Genomic DNA, 8413 nt, shown 5'->3' with positions numbered 1-8413 from the left:
GAGGCCAAGAAAATAAACTCTGTCACTGTTTCCAAGTTTTCCCCATCTATTTGCTGTGAAGGGATGGAACCAGATGCCATGATCATAATTTTTCAAATATTGAGATTTAAACTAGTTATTTCTCTCTCCTCTTTTACCTCCATCAAGAGACTCCTTAGTTCCTCTTTGCTTTCTGCCATTAAGGTGATGTCATATGCTTATCTGAAGTTACTGATATTTCTCCCAGTGATCTTCAACCCACCTTGTGATTCATCTAGCCCGGCGTTCCACATGATGTACTCTGCATATAAATTAAATAAACAGGGTGACAATATATGACTTTGATGGGCTCCTTTCCCAATTTGGAACCAGTCCATTGTTTCGTGTCCTGTCGTGTCCTGTTGCTTCTTGGCCTGCATACAGGTTTCTCAGGAGCCAGGTAATGTGGTCTGGGATTTCCATCTCTTTAAGAATTTTCCACAGTTTGTTTTGATCCATACAGTCAAAATCTTTAGCATAGTCAATGAAACAGAAGTAGATGCTTTTTTATGGAATTTCCTCACCTTTTCTGTGATTCAATGGATGTTGGCTATTTGATCTCTGGTTTCTCTGCCTTTTCTAAATCCAGCTTGTACATCTGGAAGTTCTCAGTTCACATACCACTGAAGCCTAGCATCAAGGATTTTCAGCATTGCTACCTTGCTACTCTATGAAATGAGTGCAATTGTGCAGCAGTTTCAACATTCTTTGGCATTGCCCTTCTTTGGGATTGGAATGAAAACTGACCTCTTCCAGTCCTGTGGCCACTGCTGACTTTTCCAAGTTTGCTGGGTTATTGAGTGCAGCACTTTCACAGCGTCATCTTTTGTGATTTGGAATAGCTCAGCTGGAATTCCATCACCTCCACTAGTTTTGTTCATGCGAAAACCCTCTTGACTTCGCATTCCATGATGTCTGGTTCTATGTGAGTGATCACACCATAATGGTTATCCCGGTCACTAGGGCCTTTTTTTTGTATAGTTCTTCTTTGTATTTTTGCCACCTGTTCCTAATCTCTTCTGCTTATCTTAGGTCATACCATTTCTGTCCTTTATTGTCCTCATCTTTGAATGATATGTTCCTTTGTTATCTCTAATTTTCTTGAAGTGATCTCTAGTGTTTCTCATTATATTGTTTTCCTCTGTTTCTTTGCACTGATCACTTAAGAAGACTTCCTTACCTCTCCTAGCTATTTCTTAGAACTCTGCATTCAGATAGGTAAATCTTTCGCTTTTTCCTTTGCCTTTTGCTTTTCCTCTTTTCTCAGCTATTTGTAAGGTCTCCTCAGACAACCATTTTGTCTTGTTGCATTTCTTTTCTTGGGATGGTCTTGATTACCACCTCCTATATGATGTTGCAAACCTCCACCCATAGTTTGTCACGCACTCTATCTATCAGATCTAATCCTTTGAATCTTTTTGTCACTTCCACTGTATAATCATAAAGAATTTCATGTAGGTCATACCAGAATGTCCTAGTGGTTTTCCCTTCTACTAAAGGGAGCACGTGCCACTGTTACCAAAATGGTGTGTGTGGGTACCGCTGCTTGTTGCTTCAAAGCCAATAATCAGGCCAGGTTGGTGGAAAGAAAAGTTTGTTTGATTTCAGATACCAGCAACTGGGCTGTTGGGGTGACAGACATCGATCCAGAGCCCGACCCCTCTCCAGTGGAAACCAGTGGGGTAAGAGCCCTTATAGACAGAAATGACAAGGGTGCTATATGCAGAAACAGCACAGTCAGCTCTGACAGTCATCTTCAAATTGGTCATCGGTGGTCTGACCCGTGTCATATTGATTGCTTTATGCACATTAGTCTTCAGTTCCAGGACCCATTTGTTTGAATTTCTTGAGGCCAATACTCAGAATTGTGGCAGTTTATGTCATGAATGTATTCTGGTCATCATGTAGTTAACTTCTCCACCAGGTGTTTTACTATCTATAAGGCAGCTCACAGGATATGGTTCAGAATATTATCTACAGCCCTTGAGAAAGAGCTGAAGGTCCCTGATTATGCTTAATGACCACATTGTTATTATTTAGTCTCTTTTGACCCTTTTCCTTTGTGTCTACATTTCTCAATTCTCTGATTAAACTTGTTCTTTGAAGTTTTCCACAAAGAGCAGGGAAAGGACATGGTACAGGGGCAAGGAACAAAGGAGTCTGCTTCATTTCACCACCCATCAGCAGAAAATTGGATTAAAGATTTACTGAGCATTGCCCCGCCAACCAGAGAAAGACTTTCCCCACAGTCAGTCCCTCCCATCAGGAAACTTGCACAAGCCTCTTATCCTCATCCATCAGAGGGCACACAGAAGAAGCAAGAATTTCAATTCTATGGCCTTCAGAATAAAAACTACAATCACAGAAAACTAAACAATATGATCACATGGATCACACTTTGTGTAACTCATGAAACTATCAGTCATGCCATGCAGGGCCACCCAAGATGGACAAGTCATGATGGAGAGATTTGATGACAGAGAAAGAATGGTAAACCACTTCAGTATTCCTGCCTTGAGAATCCCATGAACAGTATGGAAAGGCAAAAATATATGACACTGAAGGACAGGACCCCCAGGTTGGTAGGTGTCCAACAAGTAGGTGTCAGGACACAGGTCCTACACCTACAGGTGTACCTACAGGTGTACCTACACCTACAGGACACAGGATCTGTGTAGGACACAGCTAGGCGTCCAATGTGCTGCTAGAAAAGAGTGGAGAAATAGCTCTAAAAGGAATGAAGAGGCAGAGTCAAAACAGAAACAATACCCAATTATGGATGTGTCTAGTGGTGGAAGTAAAGTCTGATGCTGTAAAAAATAATATTGCATAAGAACCTGGAATGTTAGGTCTCTGAATCCCAGTAAACTGGATGTGGTCAAACAGGAGATGGCAAGAGTAAACATGGATATTTTAGAAATCAGTGAACTAAAATGGATGGGAAATGGGTGAAATTAATTCAACTGACCATTATATCTTCTACTGTGGGCAAGAATGCCTTCGAAGAAAGGGAGTAGCCCTCGTAGTCAACAAAAGAATCCAAAATGCAGTATACTTGGGTGCAATCTCAAAGATGACAGAATGATCTTGGTTCATTTTCAAAGCAAACCATTCAACATGACAGAAATCCAAGTCTATACCCCAACCACAAATGCCAGAGAAGCTGAAGTTTATGTGTTCTTGGAAGACCTAAGAGACCTTCTAAATCTAACACCCAAAAAAAAAAGTCCTTTTCATCACAGGGGACTGAAATACAAAAGTAGAAAGTCAAGAGATACCTGGACTAACAGACAAGTTTGGCCTTGGAATACAAATAAAGCAGGGCCAAAGCTAAGAGAATTTTGTCAAAAGGATGCTCTGGTCTTAGCAAACACCCTCTTCCAACAACACAAGACCTGTTCTCTAGGAGCTGGAAAAGGCAAGGAAATGGATTTCCCCCTACAACCTCCAGAAAAGAATGCTGGCCTGCTGGCACTTTGACTTTAGCCCATTGAACCACATTTTGAATTTCTGACCTCAGGATATGTAATAATATCAGCAATAATAAATAATATAAATAATATCAGCAACTAATAAATTGCTGTTGTTTCAAAGCACAAATTTTTGGTCATTTGTTACAACAGCAATCTAACTAAAACAAATGTGGTTCAAATCAGCCCCACCTCCATCTGCTGCATCATAGGTTTTCCTCTCTCTGCTGGACTGTTCCTCTGACCTCAGAGGTAGGTGGTCATCTCCCCCAACAGGGAACCTTGTCTTGTAATTCCACTTTCTCCTTCAGCACCTGCCCAATTCCATGGTCCGTGTTACAGCAACGTCTTTGAAAACCATGTATACTATGTTTCTCATTGGTCTCTTCACACCATTTCTTGAACTTACTCTACTCAAGGTTTGCCTTCACTATCAAAGCACCACTTGACTTTGCCAAGGTTAACTGCCCAATCCAGTGGTCCGTTTCAGTCTTCTCTTACTTATCCACTAGGAAGCACTGGACTCTTTTTTCCTCCAATCATACACTTCATGTGCTTTCTAAGAACAGTCCCTCCCACCTCACTAGCCTCTCCTTCTCTGTCTCTTTTGCTGGTTCCTCCACTTTTTCTTTTTTTAAGGAAAAACCAACTTCTCAATGCTGAGTTGTCATGAACCTTAACATCCATGTCTAAACTCACTCACTGTATGACATATTATCTCCAATTTTCTAGTTTCTTGGCTTTGAGTGGCAACTAAATTTGAGAAACCACAAATATAAATATTTTAGCTAACCTTTTTCTCTGATAGACTTCTATGTCCAACTGTATGCATGCATCTTCACTTGGGTACCTAAAGTCATCTCAAAGATACATGTCTATAATTGAACTCCTAATCTTCCCACAAAAATATGCTCTCCCCACATTGTCTCCATCAGAGAAAACGGCATCTCCTTTTCCTATCCCTTAAGCACAAACGTTGGGGGTCAGTTTTGATGCCCCTTTTCCTTTCACTTTATGTCTAATACGTTAAACAGTCTAGTTGATGCAGCCCTTAAAATATATCCCTACTCTAACAACTTTGACCACACTCACAGTTCCTTCTGTGGCCCACGCAAGCATCATCTCTCACCTAGATTCCTGTAGAGTCCTAAAAGAGGGTTTTTATTTCTCTCTTTCTTCTCAATATAGCAACCAGGGTAATTTTTATTTTTTTAAAGCATGTCTGTTATGGACAACTTGGATGAAATGGACAAATTCTTAGAAAAGTATAACCTTCCAAAACTGAACCAGGAACAAATAGAAGATCTTAACAGACCCATCACAAGCAAGGAAATCGAAACTGTAATCAAAAATCTTCCAGCAAACAAAAGCCCAGGACCTGATGGCTTCACAGCTGAATTCTACCAAAAATTTAGAGAAGAGCTAACACCTATCTTACTCAAACTCTTCCAGAAAATTGCAGAGGAAGGTAAACTTCCAAACTCATTCTATGAGGCCACCATCACCCTAATTCCAAAATCAGACAAAGATGCCACAAAAAAAGAAAACTACAGGCCAATATCACTGATGAACATAGATACAAAAATCCTTAACAAAATTCTAACAAACAGAATCCAACAACATATTTAAAAAAATCATACACCATGACCAAGTGGGCTTTATCCCAGGAATGCAAGGATTCTTTAATATCCACAAATCAATCAATGTAATACACCTCATTAACAAATTGAAAGATAAAAACCATATGATTATCTCAATAGATGCAGAGAAAGCCTTTGACAAAATTCAACATCCATTGTGATTAAAACTCTCCAGAAAGCAGGAATAGAAGGAACATACCTCAACATAATAAAAGCTATATATGTCAAACCCACAGCAAGCATCACCCTCAATGGTGAAAAATTGAAAGCATTTCCCCTGAAATCAGGAACAAGACAAGGGTGCCCACTCTCACCACTACTATTCAACATAGTGTTGGAAGTTTTGGCCACAGCATTCAGAGCAGAAAAAGAAATAAAAGGAATCCAGATAGGAAAAGAAGAAGTAAAACTCTCACTGTTTGCAGATGACATGATCCTCTACATAGAAAACCCTAAAGACTCTACCAGAAAATTACTAGAGCTAATCAATGAATATAGTAAAGTTGCAGGATATAAAATTAACACACAGAAATCCCTTGCATTCCTATATACTAACAATGAAAAAACAGAAAGAGAAATTAAGGAAACAATACCATTCACCATTGCAACAAAAAGAATAAAATACTTAGGAGTATATCTACCTAAAGAAACAAAAGACCTATACATAGAAAACTATAAAACACTGATGAAAGAAATCAAAGAGGACACAAACAGATGGAGAAACATACCGTGTTCATGGATTGGAAGAATCAATATTGTCAAAATGGCTATTCTACCCAAAGCAATCTATAGATTCAATGCAATCCCTATCAAGCTACCAACGGTATTTTTCACAGAACTAGACCAAAGAATTTCACAATTTGTACGGAAATACAAAAAACCTCGAATAGCCAAAGTAATCTTGAGAAAGAAGAATGGAACTGGAGGAATCAACCTGCCTGACTTCAGACTCTACTACAAAGCCACAGTCATCAAGACAGTATGGTACTGGCACAAAGACAGAAATATAGATCAATGGAACAGAATAGAAAGCCCAGAGATAAATCCACGAACCTATGGACACCTTATCTTTGACAAAGGAGGCAAGGATATACAATGGAAAAAAGACAACCTCTTTAACAAGTGGTGCTGGGAAAACTGGTCAACCACTTGTAAAAGAATGAAACTAGAACACTTTCTAACACCATACACAAAAATAAACTCAAAATGGATTAAAGATCTAAATGTCAGACCAGAAACTATAAAACTCCTAGAGGAGAACATAGGCAAAACACTCTCCGACATAAATCACAGCAAGATCCTCTATGACCCACCTCCCAGAATATTGGAAATAAAAGCAAAACTAAACAAATGGGACCTAATGAAACTTAAAAGCTTTTGCACTACAAAGGAAACTATAAGCAAGATGAAAAGACAGCCCTCAGATTGGGAGAAAATAATAGCAAATGAAGCAACAGACAAAGGATTAATCTCAAAAATATACAAGCAACTCCTGCAGCTCAATTCCAGAAAAATAAATGACCCAATCAAAAAATGGGCCAAAGAACTAAACAGACATTTCTCCAAAGAAGACATACAGATGGCTAACAAACACATGAAAAGATGCTCAACATCACTCATTATCAGAGAAATGCAAATCAAAACCACAATGAGGTACCATTACACGCCAGTCAGGATGGCTGCTATCCAAAAGTCTACAAGCAATAAATGCTGGAGAGGGTGTGGAGAAAAGGGAACCGTCTTACACTGTTGGTGGGAATGCAAACTAGTACAGCCGCTATGGAAAACAGTGTGGAGATTTCTTAAAAAACTGGAAATAGAACTGCCATATGACCCAGCAATCCCACTTCTGGGCATACACACTGAGGAAACCAGATCTGAAAGAGACACATGCACCCCAATGTTCATCGCAGCACTGTTTATAATAGCCAGGACATGGAAGCAACCTAGATGCCCATCAGCAGACGAATGGATAAGGAAGCTGTGGTACATATACACCGTGGAATACTACTCAGCCATTAAAAAGAATTCATTTGAACCAGTTCTAATGAGATGGATGAAACTGGAGCCCATTATACAGAGTGAAGTAAGCCAGGAAGAGAAATAACATTACAGCATACTAACACATATATATGGAATTTAAAAAGATGGTAACGACAACCCTATATGCAAAACAGAAAAACAGACACAGAAGTACAGAACAGACTTTTGAACTCTGTGGGAGAAGGTGAGGGTGGGATGTTTCGAAAGAACAGCATGTATATTATCTATGATGAAACAGACCACCAGCCCAGGTTGGATGCATGAGACAAGTGCTCCGGCCTGGTGCACTGGGAAGACCCAGAGGAATCGGGTGGAGAGGGAGGTGGGAGGGGGGATCGGGATGGGGAATACGTGTAAATCTATGGCTGATTCATATCAATGTATGACAAAACCCACAGAAAAATAAATAAATAAATAAAGGAAAAAAAAAAAAAGCATGTCTATTCATGTAACTACTCTGCTCAGAGCCCTAAATATCATTCTCTGTTTCTCTCAGAGTAAAATCCTTTCAAAAACCTACATAATACAGACTCAAAATCCCAATGGCTCTCTGGGCCTTCTCTTCAGCTCCTATCACCCCATCTCACTAAGTAAGCTCCACCCACATCAGCTGACTTACTGGACCTTAAATGTTACATAGACACTCGTTCTTCCTGAACTTAGCCTTTTCTGTTCCAGAGTAATGAAGGGAGCCACTGTCTCTTTGTTGCAAGGCTGTTTCTTATACAAAGGAAAAGTTGTGTGGGATGAAAAGTAGTTGGTGTCTCTGCCTAACAGATGTGCAAAAGTGAGAGAGATTGTGCAGAATTATCTCCAACAGGCACTTACCCATTTCTAACAGCTTAATTCTCCTGATGTCATTCACAGTCTCGGCCCACTAAACTATTAACTCAAGAATTTCTCATTTTAATTAATATTTATTGATAAAACCATGTGTTTCTAAAGAATATTCAGTAAAGTTTTGCTGAATTGATGAATGAATTGCAACCAACGAATCAAAGGCAAAATATATATAAAACTCATCAAAATGTTAAGCATTGGAAGACAATTAAAAAATTAAATAAATGAATAAGATGTCCTGCTTTATAGTAAGCAAAATATAATACTGGATTTTTTAAGTCATATTTTTATTTTATCAAGATACTTATGCCAAGTTAAAAACAAGTAGACAGTTGTAGACTGAAGATCTTTTCTTTTTGTAAATGAAAACACACACATTTCTACAGGAAAATCACAAGGTTA

Source organism: Cervus canadensis, chromosome 10 (genome assembly GCF_019320065.1).
Source record: "Cervus canadensis isolate Bull #8, Minnesota chromosome 10, ASM1932006v1, whole genome shotgun sequence".
Taxonomy (NCBI): domain Eukaryota; kingdom Metazoa; phylum Chordata; class Mammalia; order Artiodactyla; family Cervidae; genus Cervus; species Cervus canadensis.
Note: the sequence above shows the minus strand (reverse complement) of the source record.